Genomic DNA, 16,829 nt, shown 5'->3' with positions numbered 1-16,829 from the left:
GTCTAACTTATGTAGTATATGCATGCAAAGACTTTAGTATAATTGCCTGCATGTCTGAGTTTTGAAGAAGTTGTTATATCTATTTCCCAAACAGCTAAAACGGGAAAATATTTGAAAACAATGTATCTGTTAAAGTCAAACTTTCTTTACACCTAAACTTCACCCACCTTCCAAACCGACTAAAATGGTGTAAGGTTCAATTAGTTTAGAAAGGACTAAGACGAAACCTCTGATTACCATATACTTTCTATAATAGGAGGCAAGCGTAGGCGAGGTCGTGGCAGGAAACGAGGACGTGAGTCTAACTTATGTAGTATATGCATGCAAAGACTTTAGTATAATTGCCTGCATGTCTGAGTTTTGAAGAAGTTGTTATATCTATTTCCCAAACAGCTAGCTAAAACGGGAAAAATATTTGAAAACAATGTATCTGTTAAAGTCAAACTTTCTTTACACCTAAACTTCACCCACCTTCCAAACCGACTAAAATGGTGTAAGGTTCAATTAGTTTAGAAAGGACTAAGACGAAACCTCTGATTACCATATACTTTCTATAATAGGAGGCAAGCGTAGGCGAGGTCGTGGCAGGAAACGAGGACGTGAGTCTAACTTATGTAGTATATGCATGCAAAGACTTTAGTATAATTGCCTGCATGTCTGAGTTTTGAAGAAGTTGTTATATCTATTTCCAAAAAATGCTAAAACGGGAAAATATTTGAAAACAATGTATCTGTTAAAGTCAAACTTTCTTTACACCTAAACTTCACCCACCTTCCAAACCGACTAAAATGGTGTAAGGTTCAATTAGTTTAGAAAGGACTAAGACGAAACCTCTGATTACCATATACTTTCTATAATAGGAGGCAAGCGTAGGCGAGGTCGTGGCAGGAAACGAGGACGTGAGTCTAACTTATGTGGTATATGCATGCAAAGACTTTAGTATAATTGCCTGCATGTCTAGTTTAGAAGAAGTTCTTATATCTATTTCCCAAACAGCTAAAACGGGAAAATATTTGAAAACAATGTATCTGTTAAAGTCAAACTTTCTTTACACCTAAACTTCACCCACCTTCCAAACCGACTAAAATGGTGTAAGGTTCAATTAGTTTAGAAAGGACTAAGACGAAACCTCTGATTACCATATACTTTCTATAATAGGAGGCAAGCGTAGGCGAGGTCGTGGCAGGAAACGAGGACGTGAGTCTAACTTATGTAGTATATGCATGCAAAGACTTTAGTATAATTGCCTGCATGTCTGAGTTTTGAAGAAGTTGTTATATCTATTTCCCAAACAGCTAAAACGGGAAAATATTTGAAAACAATGTATCTGTTAAAGTCAAACTTTCTTTACACCTAAACTTCACCCACCTTCCAAACCGACTAAAATGGTGTAAGGTTCAATTAGTTTAGAAAGGACTAAGACGAAACCTCTGATTACCATATACTTTCTATAATAGGAGGCAAGCGTAGGCGAGGTCGTGGCAGGAAACGAGGACGTGAGTCTAACTTATGTAGTATATGCATGCAAAGACTTTAGTATAATTGCCTGCATGTCTGAGTTTTGAAGAAGTTGTTATATCTATTTCCCAAACAGCTAAAACGGGAAAATATTTGAAAACAATGTATCTGTTAAAGTCAAACTTTCTTTACACCTAAACTTCACCCACCTTCCAAACCGACTAAAATGGTGTAAGGTTCAATTAGTTTAGAAAGGACTAAGACGAAACCTCTGATTACCATATACTTTCTATAATAGGAGGCAAGCGTAGGCGAGGTCGTGGCAGGAAACGAGGACGTGAGTCTAACTTATGTAGTATATGCATGCAAAGACTTTAGTATAATTGCCTGCATGTCTGAGTTTTGAAGAAGTTGTTATATCTATTTCCCAAACAGCTAAAACGGGAAAATATTTGAAAACAATGTATCTGTTAAAGTCAAACTTTCTTTACACCTAAACTTCACCCACCTTCCAAACCGACTAAAATGGTGTAAGGTTCAATTAGTTTAGAAAGGACTAAGACGAAACCTCTGATTACCATATACTTTCTATAATAGGAGGCAAGCGTAGGCGAGGTCGTGGCAGGAAACGAGGACGTGAGTCTAACTTATGTAGTATATGCATGCAAAGACTTTAGTATAATTGCCTGCATGTCTGAGTTTTGAAGAAGTTGTTATATCTATTTCCCAAACAGCTAAAACGGGAAAATATTTGAAAACAATGTATCTGTTAAAGTCAAACTTTCTTTACACCTAAACTTCACCCACCTTCCAAACCGACTAAAATGGTGTAAGGTTCAATTAGTTTAGAAAGGACTAAGACGAAACCTCTGATTACCATATACTTTCTATAATAGGAGGCAAGCGTAGGCGAGGTCGTGGCAGGAAACGAGGACGTGAGTCTAACTTATGTAGTATATGCATGCAAAGACTTTAGTATAATTGCCTGCATGTCTGAGTTTTGAAGAAGTTGTTATATCTATTTCCCAAACAGCTAAAACGGGAAAATATTTGAAAACAATGTATCTGTTTAAAGTCAAACTTTCTTTACACCTAAACTTCACCCACCTTCCAAACCGACTAAAATGGTGTAAGGTTCAATTAGTTTAGAAAGGACTAAGACGAAACCTCTGATTACCATATACTTTCTATAATAGGAGGCAAGCGTAGGCGAGGTCGTGGCAGGAAACGAGGACGTGAGTCTAACTTATGTAGTATATGCATGCAAAGACTTTAGTATAATTGCCTGCATGTCTGAGTTTTGAAGAAGTTGTTATATCTATTTCCCAAACAGCTAAAACGGGAAAATATTTGAAAACAATGTATCTGTTAAAGTCAAACTTTCTTTACACCTAAACTTCACCCACCTTCCAAACCGACTAAAATGGTGTAAGGTTCAATTAGTTTAGAAAGGACTAAGACGAAACCTCTGATTACCATATACTTTCTATAATAGGAGGCAAGCGTAGGCGAGGTCGTGGCAGGAAACGAGGACGTGAGTCTAACTTATGTAGTATATGCATGCAAAGACTTTAGTATAATTGCCTGCATGTCTGAGTTTTGAAGAAGTTGTTATATCTATTTCCCAAACAGCTAAAACGGGAAAATATTTGAAAACAATGTATCTGTTAAAGTCAAACTTTCTTTACACCTAAACTTCACCCACCTTCCAAACCGACTAAAATGGTGTAAGGTTCAATTAGTTTAGAAAGGACTAAGACGAAAACCTCTGATTACCATATACTTTCTATAATAGGAGGCAAGCGTAGGCGAGGTCGTGGCAGGAAACGAGGACGTGAGTCTAACTTATGTAGTATATGCATGCAAAGACTTTTAGTATAATTGCCTGCATGTCTGAGTTTTGAAGAAGTTGTTATATCTATTTCCCAAACAGCTAAAACGGGAAAATATTTGAAAACAATGTATCTGTTAAAGTCAAACTTTCTTTACACCTAAACTTCACCCACCTTCCAAACCGACTAAAATGGTGTAAGGTTCAATTAGTTTAGAAAGGACTAAGACGAAACCTCTGATTACCATATACTTTCTATAATAGGAGGCAAGCGTAGGCGAGGTCGTGGCAGGAAACGAGGACGTGAAAAGTACAACACAACTCAGTTTGCATGCTCTGAGATTATTTCGATAAACACTGGAATATTTATAATAAGTGTAAAGGGTATTCAGATGACAAAATATAGTAACGAAGTACCATGGCAACAACATATTTCATGTAACTTACTCATTAGTGTGAAGCACATGTGATACACATGGCCTTTGGCAAGTGCGTTTATCAGAATTGCCCCTGTTCACCGAGTAGAAAATGGGTACCCGGTAATATAAGTAATGAGACTATTAACCTTCTTGCGCCTAACAGGCAGTTTGGTCAGACTGTGCTCTTTGAACAGGATATCTAGCCTGGAAAAGGCGCGTTATAAATATTCTCATTATTATTATTCAATGTGAATGTTAATACGCCGATTTTATTGCTTTCTTTGACACTGTTAATAACAAAACCTGTTACCTGTCCTCGAAAACAGGTAGAAGGCAGACTAAATCCTGGTTTGGTGAGTGGTTTTCAATTGTGCTGCATGCCAGTTGGGAAGGTCGATACTATACCATGAGCATGATGATGATGACTGACTGACTTTACGCCGCTTTTAGCAATATTCCAGCAACATCACGGCTGGTAATGATGATGATGATGATGATGATGATGATGATGATGATGATGATGATAATACTACGTATGGATGTAACAGTTTATCATCATGTTTCTAGGTCTGTCAGCACCAGACCTGTTCTTTAAAGTTCCACAAATGTGGTAAAAACGTATGCGATATGCATCACTTTTCTCCCACGCGCTGTGACAAAATTGAAATCTTTACTACTCACTCAAACCCCGACTCACTCGCTTACAACATCTAAGGAAACAATATTCCTCAGTGAAGTAGGTAAGGGAAAGAGAGGAGTACATGTTACATGTGCAGTACATGCGAGTTTGATCCTGCATGTTGTAATCAATCTAAAAGCTAAATTGAATTACATAGTATAATTATTATACTAATCTTATGTAATAAACTGTGATTGCTTTGTTTGATCCCATAAAGAACCGGTCTTACATGACTGTATCCCTTTTCACACTACAATGGTCAGTAATAACATCACGAGAACAATCAACAGAGCCATTGAAGTGGCGGATGCATACGGTCTTCGCATCTTGTCGAATGCATACATAAGTACAAGTTTTCTCGCTGTCAAATATACCAGTAGTATTGCCTTTTTCTATTTCACAAAATAAAATAGATCAAAGTATACAACTTGTAAATACTTGTGTGATTGTCACTGGATGCTCAAAGAAGAGTTCGATTCAAACAATATTATTCAGAACAAGGATAGAGTTTCAAATGTTAAGTGATTATTTCATCCCAACAGAGTTTTTCGGAAGAAAAAGAGGTAAGCCAAGAAGAGTTGGGTGGGGGACGCCGAAGGCGCAGAAGGAGGTCACGTAAAGGAGGCAGAAGGCGCAGAAGGAGGTCACGTAAAGGGAGGGAGGGCAGAAGGCGCAGTAAAAGGAGGTCGCAGAAGGAGGGTCACGTAAAGGGGAGGCAGAAGGCGCAGAAGGAGGTCACGTAAGGGAGGCAGAAGGCGCAGAAGGAGGTCACGTAAGGGAGGCAGAAGGCGCAGAAGGAGGTCACGTAAGGGAGGCAGAAGGCGCAGAAGGAGGTCACGTAAAGGAGGCAGAAGGCGCAGAAGGAGGTCACGTAAAAAAAGGCAGAGGCAGAAGGTCGCGTAAAGGGGGAGAAAGAAGGAGGTCACGTAAAGGAGGCAGAAGGCGCAGAAGGAGGTCACGTAAAGGAGGCAGAAGGCGCAGAAGGAGGTCACGTAAAGGAGGCAGAAGGCGCAGAAGGAGGTCACGTAAAGGAGGCAGAAGGCGCAGAAGGAGGTCACGGAAAGGAGGCAGAAGGCGCAGAAGGAGGTCACGTAAAGGAGGCAGAAGGCGCAGAAGGAGGTCACGTAAAGGAGGCAGAAGGCGCAGAAGGAGGTCACGTAAAAGGAAGAGGGGAGGCAGAAGGCGCAGAAGGAGGTCACGGAAATAAAAAGGAGGCAGAAGGCGCAGGAGGCGTAAGGGAGGCAGGAGGTCAGAAGGAGGTCACGTAAAGGAGGCAGAAGGCGCAGAAGGAGGTCACGGAAAGGAGGCAGAAGGCGCAGGAAGGAGGTCACGGAGGAAAGGAGGCAGAAGGCGCAGAAGGAGGTCACGTAAAAGGAGGCAGAAGGCGCAGAAGGAGGTCACACATAAAGGAGGGCAGCAGAAGGCGCAGAAGGAGGTCACGTAAAAAGGAGGCAGAAGGCGCAGAGGAGGCGTAAAGGAGGCAGAAGCAGAAGGAGGTCACGTAAAAGGAGGGCAGAAGGCGCAGAAAGGAAGGAGGCAGAAGGCGCAGAAGGAGGTCACGTAAAGGAGGCAGAAGGCGCAGAAGGAGGTCACGTAAAAAAGGAGGCAGAAGGCGCAGAAGGAGGTCACGGAAAGGAGGCAGAAGGCGCAGAAGGAGGTCACGTAAAGGGAGGCAGAAGGCGCAGAAGGAGGTCACGTAAAGGGAGGCAGAAGGCGCAGAAGGAGGTCACGTAAAGGAGGCAGAAGGCGTAGAAGGAGGTCACGTAAAGGAAGCAGAAGGCGCAGAAGGAGGTCACGTAAAGGAAGCAGAAGGCGCAGAAGGAGGTCACGTAAAGGAAGCAGAAGGCGCAGAAGGAGGTCACGTAAAGGAAGCAGAAGGCGCAGAAGGAGGTCACGTAAAGGAGGCAGAAGGCGCAGAAGGAGGTCACGTAAGGGAGGCAGAAGGCGCAGAAGGAGGTCACGTAAAGGAGGCAGAAGGCGCAGAAGGAGGGGACGTAAGGGAGGCATATCTTATATAGGTGCTCAGGTAGCTGATTGTTATACGCGCGACAATTTGCCATGCTGCCATCCGGTCCGTGGCACACATGTAATTGTCGTGGGACGCAACTATGTTTATCATCGTGTTTCTAGGTCTGTCAGCACCAGACCTGTTCTTTAAAGTTCCACAAATGTGGTAAAAACGTATGCGATATGCATCACTTTTCTCCCACGCGCTGTGACATAATTGAAATGTTAACCACTCACTCAAACCCCAACTCACTCGCTTACAACATCTAAGGAAACAATGTTCCTCAGTGAAGTAGGTAAGGGAAAGAGACATGTTACATGTGCAGTACATGCGAGTTTGATCCTGCATGTTGTAATCAATCTAAAAGCTAAATTGAATTACATAATATAATTATTATACTAATCTTATGTAATAAACTGTGATTGCTTTGTTGGATCCCATAAAGAACCGGTCTTACATGAAAATAACAGGATCAAAGTAATAACATGTCATAAAGAAGTGATTCAATCATCAAGAGCAAGTTTTCGCGTAAGCGTGGGGATCCAGAATCCGGTAGAAACGCATCCGTCGAAGGCAACATAAGAAAGAAAGATCCGCGGTCTGTCCGTCGCGAAGTCATCACGAAGGATCTATCCGTAGAAGAAACAGAAGTATATCACGTCAAATAAAAGGCGCAGAAGTATCCACAAAATCCAGAAGAGCATGAAGGAGTCAAAAACCGAAGCGTCAGAAGGAGATCCGCGTCAGAAGGAAGCAAAGAAGAAAGGTCCCGTAACTCATCTAAAACAAGAGTTTTCGGAAAAAGGAGAGCACCAAAGTCAGGTAAGAAGGAGCAGAAGGCGCAGAAGGAGGTCACGTAAAGGGAAGCAGAAGGCGCACAGAAGAAGGTCACGTAAAAGGAAACAGAAGGCGCAGAAGGAGGTCACGTAAAAGGAAACAGAAGGCGCAGAAGGAGGTCACGTAAAGGGCAGAAGAAGAACAGTAAAGGCGCAGAAGGTAAAGGAAGCGCAGAAGGAGATCATAAGGAGGAGAGCAGAAGGCGCAGAAGGAGGTCCGCGTAAAAGGAAGCAGAAGGCGCAGAAGAAGGTCACGTAAAAAGGAAGCGAAGGCGCAGAAGAAGGTCACGTAAAAGGAAGCAAGAAGGCGCAGAAGGAGGTCAGCGTAAAGGAAGCAGAAGACGCAGAAAGGAGGTCACGTAAAGGGAAGCAGTCAAGTAAAAGGCAGAAGAAGGTCACGTAAAAGGGAAGCAGAAGGCGCAGAAGGAGGTCACGTAAAAAGGGAAGCAGAAGGCGCAGAAGGAGGTCACGTAAAAGGCAGCGAAGGCGCAGAAGGAGGTCACGTAAAGACGCAGAAGGCGCAGAAGGAGGTCGCGTAAAAAGAGGCAGCAGAAGGCGCAGAAAGGAGGTCACGTAAAGGAAGCAGAAGGCGCAGAAGAAGGTCACGTAAAGGAAGCAGAAGGCGCAGAAGGAGGTCACGTAAAGGAAGCAGAAGGCGCAGAAGGAGGTCACGTAAAGGAAGCAGAAGGCGCAGAAGGAGGTCACGTAAAAGGAAGCAGAAGGCGCAGAAGGAGGTCACGTAAAGGAAGCAGAAGGCGCAGAAGGAGGTCACGTAAAAGACGCAGAAGGCGCAGAAGGAGGTCACGTAAAGGAAGCAGAAGGCGCAGAAGGAGGTCACGTAAAGGAGGCAGACGCTGGAGAATCAGAAATCGCAAAAGGAAAAGGCGCCGCAGACGTAGAAGGCGTAGATATAGAAAAGGCGGTGAGATATTCGTTAACACTTTTGTTATCAGCCGTCTATGGGGAGGAAGATTATTTCTTTCATTCATTGGTTATGTATTCTCTATTCCCTTTCACCTTTGAATAGATGGCTTTTTGTATAAACAAAATGAATGTGGACAGACTAGCTACAGAGGAATCTGTCTATTACGGACTGGCCTGGGACTGACCAATTTGTCCGGATTATAAAGCAATCCGGATTAGTCAACCTTTGTCCTTTACCGTAGACACTTCCATGATGAGCTACCTCCCTTTGTTAAGAGGGCAACGGTAAAACGGTAAAAAAGAATATATTTATTAACTGCAGTAAAATCGTGTGCCCCTCCGATATTTAAAACTTCGACCCGCATTATTCACACTATTATACACACTTTTAAAAAAAAGCAGGTACATATCAGAATAATATTAATCGTATTTGCCTCAGATTTGACACTATCAATAGTGAAATGGAATTTTAAATAAGATCGATACATTGAGATATGTTAGCACTATAATTAACAGTATCATATCAAAGTAAGGAAGAATGAGCAAGGTGATAATCTAATTATTGGCTTATTTTGTATTTTGTTCTTTTACAGAGCTTGTATCCCGGAAAGGTATGTTGATACTGCGACTATTAAATGAGGATATTTTCGTCATTTACATCTGAAATATATATGAATGTTTTGAAAAGTATTTCAAGTAATTAACTACTTTGTAATATACCTGTAAAATATATACAGTATAAATAAATACATATTTGAATTCTGTTAATCTATCTGCGTCGTACCAACGCTGTATCTATATTTTAATCATGAATGGCGGTTTGGTTCTAAATGAATGTAAGTTTATGAAAATAATTAATAACTGTCAGATAAAGACATCCTCAACGTTCGTGGCTTCAGGGTAACCAATTCTGTAAACAACCAATCGGCATCACATGCTACGATGAAAATGGCGATGAGGCGAGATCAGGCATTACATGCAACGCAAGAAAAGGTTTCGATTGTAGAGGCAGAGATTGCAGAGACTACAAGATAAAGATTTGCTGTCCAGAGAGTAAGTAAAACATAATCAGCTTACCATATGGATAATTGAATAAATGGTAGACCCCCTTGTTTAAAGGCACTTTATCATACCACACTTCTCTAAAAATAAATACTACATTTCTCTCAATAATACTATCAGCCCTCAGGATAGCTTCCATGTAATAGATTTCATTTAGGTTAAAATATTAAAATGAAAGGTTGGAATGAATTAGTGCAACGTTGCATTAAATCGACTCTCGCTCCCTCTCCATCCGAACATTATTTCAAACGAACCCCATAGAGTTAGGTCCCTTCAAGTGCTCTTTCCTGATATACTACGGACACCTTGTGATTGAAACCAGTTCGGCAAACACCGACAACACCGCGTGCGACAGTTTTCGATGTACGGAGCAATTGTTTACATTACGTAAATGGCAAGTGTTCTCAGTTTGGAAGCTGTTCGTCTCGAAGTTTCAATTATCGATTTCTGGCAAGTCGTAAGGGATAATAAGTATTTTATTGCATCAATAGGAAGCTAAAGTGAGTGCATATGCCCAAATATATAATATTTTAAACCAAATGTTGTCGAAAATGTGTTACATTGTGCCTTTAGAATTACCCGAGACAATTGTTTTACATGTTGGTGGCATCAATGATATGTAATGCTTTTGATGGTTGCTTGGCAACCTAGCGTTATGACTATATTGTTGCGACAGCCATACATGTTTAAATAACACAAAGAATATCTTTCAGCTTCACCGCGTAGCGTCTTATCTCTGCAACAATTATGATTTCTGAAATGATAGCCTTGGCGTATTTAATAGAGAGCAGATAATAATGGTTTCGAGGTAATGCAAGATGCTGTGCTGAATATTTGAAAATGACATTGAACAATTATTTTCTTAGGTGAAAACATCTGTGAGAAGTTCCCACGCGCATGTTCTCCGACGCAGAAATGTGAACCACTTTATTATGCTCATGACTGCGAGTGCGCAAAGGGCTACACTATGTCCGAAGAGGGCGACTGTGTTGGTAAGTATTCGGCCCTGGCCATCCAGTGAATGGGTACCCGGTAGGATGAGACTGAACATTGTCTGTTAACCTCGCCCTGTGACTATGTGTCAGGGTGCTGAGAATGAAACTGATCCATTAACTGGTGTAAAAATTAGATATGCTTTTTAAGACTCGGCGCATTTTATATCTGCATATTACTTCTTTAGGTAGAGGCATCTGCCGTTTGTAACTACTATAATGTATATGAAGGAGGTATTGCCCCTCAGTCTGTGGCTATCCTCGACCATATTAACTATCAATATTCAAAAATGGGACTCGATTTACAATTGATCTTCAACAACCCATGCTTGTCAGAGGCGAAAAACGGCATCGGATGATCTGGCTCGCTGACTTGTTTAACACTTGTCACCATGTCCCAATTACGTAGATCGATACTAATGATGTTAATCGCTGGGGGTTTTCAGACTACATTCCCTGCTCAAAGCGCACAATCTGATCATTATTATCCCGGATAACCCTATTTCCCTGTATCCTTTTAGATCTTGACAACCAGTGTAAGTGTGGATGTAGTGGTGATCCCCATTGTTACGGCTGCCATAACTTCTTCTTCGACTTCATGGGCCCTTGTCGTTACCTCGCCCTCACCAACAACTGCCCCCACACCGGCCGACAGTACCCTTCGGTGGAGGTGATCACCAAGCACAAACCATGCGGCAAACCGGCAAAGAAGGTCACTTGTACGGAATCGTTGCAAGTACGCCTTTGTCAAACAAGAAGCAAACAAATTGCCGGAGACTGCATAATCGCCGACATGACCTCCAAACGTGGAAGATGTCAGTTGGTATGTTTGGTTTGGTGTCTTCAATGTAACCTTTTCATAAGAGAAATCTATAGTTTCAAGGGCCATCGAAATAAATCTGCTAATCCGGACTTCGAGAGAAGCGGATTGCATCAAACCATACGTTTCTTTTTCTACCTAAGGTGTCCAAATATATTAATTAAATTGTAAATCAAATGTACATCAGAATGATTGTTTTGGGATTCACAAATTACTTCTTCGGTGTTTATGTTAGTTAATATACCATCAAAGATTATCAAATAAACTAAACACCGTTTAACCTTATGCAAGATGAAGCTTTAAAACTTACCGAGCTTTAGTATAATCTAATAGGACCATCCGAAGATGAGATCCGTCACCAAACAACGGTTCAAGTTTGATTGCCTTCGTTTCAGACCAAGCGAGCCTCGAACAACTGGTTGAACAACAAAGTTTCTGTGAGAATGGCCGGCCGAAAATGTGTTTTCAAGGGTTACGGATTGAAGCTTGATATTCAGGAAGCAAATGGAACAGTGTCATTGATTCGAAATTCAAAGGAAGGATGTGTGGTCTATGCGGTAAATGGTCGAACGGCGATGATTACATCATCAACCGTAAAGGAGACCCATTCAATTTCAAGATGACGGAACGAGTGCGAAGGATCAACGGGAAGAAGAAACCCGTCAATGTTATCAATAAGAGAGACTCTGCTTCCTATGGAGATCAATGGCTGTACACAGACCCCGAATCACCTGATGAAAGGTCAGAGTCATAGCACTATGAGTTGTGGCTAACTGAGAAACGTTGTTTCACATCATTACTGGTACTGAACATTAACGCATCATTGAAACGTAATTGTTTTGAGCACAATTCTTTGTTTGTGTTCCGACTTCTTAGAAAGTTTCTGCCAATTCTGTTGTGATATGCTTCAAATATTCTGAAATGGGGTTTTAAACGGTGTTAATCAAGAAACCAAACCCATCCATAGAACACAAGCATGATTTAGTCATTGATTTGGATTTAATATAGAATAAGCGCCAATTTAAACAATGTCTTTGGCTTCTGTAGGTGCAACAAACCCACAGAATTGGGCGAGGAGTGCACTGACGAGGAGTTCAAGCAAGGCTTGGAAGATTGCAAATACTTCAAAGTTGTTGCTGGTTTGCTAAAGGACGACGACTTTGAGGACTTTATGAATGGATGTGCTCAAGATAGCTGCAGTGGGATTGAAAATGCCGTCTGCGAGGCTCTTAACAGCTACGTCGATAAGAAGGTAGCCCAACTTGGGGTTAAAGTGGTACCAGAATGGAAGAATAAGCCAGATTCTCCTTGTCGTAAGTGACTTACTTATGATCATATCATTTCTATTTACCAAAACCACAGGAATCAGAACATATGTTCACGATTCTCAGTATCACACCTTTCTTCCCAAATATATTTAACCCGTGAAGATCAGAGTTAGAATTGATCTTCAGCAACCCATGCTTGTCGTAAGAGGCGACTAACGGGATCGAGTGGTCAGACTTGCTGACTTGGTTGACACATGTCATCGTATCCCAATTGCGTAGATCGATGTTAATGCTGTTGATCACTGGATTGTCTGGTCCAGACTCGATTATTTACAACCATTTAGCTGGAATATTGCTGAGTGCGGCAAAAAACCTTAACTCACAAATATCTTTTTATTTTTATTTTTCATCTACTGGCCAGTCCATTGTGAATGATTTAGTAACAACGTCAATAAAATGAAAATGAAAGAACCGATTGCTTTATAGTGCTTAAACTTAAGTTGTTGCACATAACTCCATTACAGCAATCAATTGTACTAATGACAACGAGCGTCCATCGCTTGGTTTCCTGAAACAACCGTACTGCGACGGCACCGAGTACAGCGGCGTGATGGACTGTGTCTGCGAAATGGGATACGTATTTGATCCATTGACAACTAAGTGTGTTACACAGGATGAGTGCTCGTGTACCACAGATTCTGGAATACAATTGCAGGTAATATGTTGTTCTAATCACCAACACTTGACGGGTTTGTACACATTGCATTTCGCCACCATCTACACGTCTTCAAGAAAGAGACGCACAGGTGTTTTCAGTAGTTTGTCATGAAAAATGAAAACGATACATATGTTCGAATTTCCTTCATTTATGTTCAAGCTTAATTGACTTATGTATACTTTATTCCGTTTATTATATTTCCTTATTTTTGGCCTGTGCCTTTCCCTTTTTGAAGAGTTTATGAATGCAGCCTTTGTCGCGCTCTTGTTATTTCTGGCGAACGGTAATGGAACGACCTGGTGCTTTTGCCCATGAGCAATGTTCAGACCATGTCTAATATCTTCGGGGAAATAAGTGACTAAGCGTTGTTTGATTTATATCAAAACACCCCTGTGTTTGGATGGTACCTCAAATCTACTTCTGAGTCAGATATAATCTCTATATGTAAACATGATGTATCATATCTGAGTTTGAAATTCCTGGAACAGAACTCAATTTTTTAAGGATATAGCCGTGTGGTGGGTTGACAATAAGAATCCAAAATGGTCAATTATCTTTATTTGCAGCCAAGACAAACGATCTATAACACTAAGGATTGCGGAGAGAAACAAAGATGCACAAACGGTCGCATTGAAACTGAAGAATCCGAGGCCAGTCCAGAAGCTAACTGCACTATAGATGAATTGACTGGGTGCAAGGATGGTTTTGATGGAGATGGCAAAGTTTGCACTAGTAAGTAAACCTAGTGATTTCCTACCAAATTCACAATCTTTTGATCCGTGAATTTTGGACAAACTTGTATATCTCTACATACCAGTCACAATTCGTTTTACCTCATTGTTAAAATATCTGGTTAAGCTGCAGAAAAGTTTCTCAGCACCCAAAGTAAGCAGTAAAAGTCGATTATGAGGGAAAAGGCAAACTCTGATTGATCTTGCCCCAGCAAGTCCCGGATGTAGCCATGCCATCGACCACATGTTTGCCTGACCTATAATCGACAGTTTACGTGATATATTTAAAAATAACATAACATACTTCAATGTGTGCTAGGGAATCGATAAAACTACTCAGTGTCCACCCACTGATGGAACACAACGTATTGCTATGCTCAGAGTCATGACAGGTTAACTAATGGTCACATGATAATATCAGGTATTCTGTTTTCTGTTTTCAATCGGGTATATTGTATTTAATACAAACGAGTAGTCACATGAAAATGTCAGGTATTCTGTATTCAGTTTTCAGTCATGTAAAACAAGAAGTCTCACGAAAATATCAGGCATTCTCTATCCTGTTTTCGATCAGGTATATTGTGTTCAAAAATGAAACAAGAACACCCATGTCTCTGTAACCAGTGTATGAAATAAGCCAAAAACCCAGCCAGACATCAGGGCTGGTAACTTCAAATTGTTACCAGCCCAAAATGGATTTAACCAGATATTCTTTACCAGACCATCGCGCTGGCCAGCTGTAAATTTAGACCATCCTGCAGAAATCTAGCCCGCCTCGGGCGGTCAGACGGGCCTTGTTTTATACACTGAGTCACTGCCCAGAGAGCATTGGACATTGGCCCAACGTTGGCAATGTTGGCAAAACCATTGCCACCGTTGGGTCAACGTCTGAATGCTATCTGGGTGTAATGGATGATTGTTCATCCCTTTGATGTGACCCTTATGGTTTTGATGTTCAGAGAGTACGGACAGCTGTATTGCCGGATGGACAAAGTCTAGTCAAGGCTGTGTGAAGGAATTTGATGACAAACTCATCTTCCCATTGGCTGCTCAGAGGTGCAGAGAGGAAAGTGGAGAGCTTGTCGCTGCAGCAAATGACGCCGATTCAGCAACAATCCTTGACCTGATTAAGGACAACCCAGGTAAATTTTGGTTTGGGTGTTGTTTTGCGCCGCACTCAGCAATATTCCAGCTATATGGCGGCGGCCTTTAAATAATGGAATCTGGACCAGATCGCGTGATTAAAAGCATGAACATGTATCTACGCAATTGGGATACGATGACATGTATCAACCAAGTCAGCGAGCCTGACCACCCGATCCTGTCAGTTGCCATTTACAAGAATGGGTTGCTGAAGACCAATTCCAAACCGGATCTTCACGGGTTCCCCAGGTATCTATTATCAGGTCTTCAAGGTACTACCGGTATATAGTAATACGCTTTTCTAAAGATACGCTTTGTAATCATATTTTCTTAGAACCAGAATATTTGGTAAAAACACAAATGAAGTTTTGAATGGTTTGAATGAATATCTACATAGACTTTCACTCACAACAGATGTTTTTCTTCGCTATTCAATGTCAGAACTGCACACTCCGCGTACTATAAATTGTTTTAGAAAAACCCTAAAATCATTGATTATGCAACTTCGTTTTGAGATTGCTGTTACCAGAACCACAACATATATCTTTAGCGACTTATAATGTAGAAAATAAGTTAGGATTGAGATGAGCAATAAGTGTCACTGTCAAACACTTAAGCAATACGTATCGCAATACGGGTACCTGAATCGCAGTATATTGCAAGACAATTTATTTGCCAATACACAGCCCTGCTATATGTTTTTACATTGTTCACGTGGTTCTTTTGGGGGGCCCAAACACACGCCCAAGCTGATCAATATATTGCTGAAATACTGCGTAAAGCTGCGTCAAGTAAATGAAAAGTCAAAGTTATTTCAATTTTTAAAAATTATTTTCCACCAGGAGAACAGTTCTTCATCGCCGGTGTGTGTAAAGATAGTGCTGTAGAGAGCGTCCAAGACGGTTCAACATCTGGTGCTGCAAGTTACATTCGACCAAGCATCGGCGGCGTTCCTGCTTGTTCAGGTCAAGACACACCCGAATGCTTCGTGGCAAGTTCTGAAGACGGTTCTAGTTTGACGATAGAGAAAATACAATGCTTTGAAACCAAGAAATTCATTTGTGTCAAGAGTGAGTGTTGACTTATTCCCATCTGTACATGAACTTAAACACCTATGTTATCATTTAAGTCGGTTGGTTAGATGGTGTGTTGTTTTACGGCACACTCAGCAATATTCAAGCTATATGGCAGTGGTCTGTAAATAATCGTGTCTGTACCAGACAATCCAGTGATCAAGAGCCGAAACAATGGGGATCACCACTACATCCACACTTACACTGGTTGTCAAGATCTAAAAGCATACAGGGAAATAGGGTTATCCGGGATAATAATGATCAGATTGTGCGCTTTGAGCAGGGAATCTAGTCTGAAAACCCCCAGCGATTAACATCATTAGTATCGATCTACGCAATTGGGACATGATGACATGTGTTAAACAAGTCAGCGAGCCTGACCACCCGATCACGTTAGTCGCCTCTTACGACAAGCATGGGTTGCTGAAGATCAATATTCTAACCCGGATCTTCACGGATATATCATTTAAGGGATATGGACATGAATAGTCAAAATACAGTTATTAATATTACATGGATGGCAACCACCATCTGTGAATGAAATGCCAGCATTCCATAGATCAATAATGGCAGTAGCGGAGACTCCATATTTGCTTATCAACAAGGAAATCTAACTCATTCGCAATGGTTACAGTTTCCTGAAAGTTGCTATGGATTAAAATAATCATCCAAACATAATTATGATATGAATATAAAAGGCTATATAGGGGTTAAAGATCATAGATGTTGCGATACTTTTTCCCATGTGTACATATGTCACGGTGCAATGTCTATTCAGAACCCGAGGAGGACTTCGAGCAAACCGACTGGTGTAACAGCGATACCCCAGAGGCTGGAGACCAGGAAGAAGAGAATCCAACTACAATG

The 16,829-nt window shown here is 41.3% G+C and overlaps 1 long non-coding RNA gene across 1 annotated transcript; it reads left to right on the top strand.

The window, feature by feature from the left end:
• Window positions 1-5,180: 5,180 nt before the first annotated feature.
• On the top strand, window positions 5,181-5,682 carry LOC124259571. The gene is made up of 3 exons (XR_006893867.1): window positions 5,181-5,253; window positions 5,309-5,539; window positions 5,647-5,682. It is a non-coding gene; the product is annotated as an uncharacterized LOC124259571 (long non-coding RNA).
• The last annotated feature ends 11,147 nt before the right edge of the window (window positions 5,683-16,829 follow it).

The sequence above is a fragment of the Haliotis rubra genome, unplaced genomic scaffold (genome assembly GCF_003918875.1).
Source record: "Haliotis rubra isolate DU_JTF1 unplaced genomic scaffold, ASM391887v1 Scf73, whole genome shotgun sequence".
Classification (NCBI taxonomy): Eukaryota; Metazoa; Mollusca; class Gastropoda; order Lepetellida; family Haliotidae; genus Haliotis; species Haliotis rubra.
This window is presented reverse-complemented; position numbering and strand designations above follow the sequence as displayed.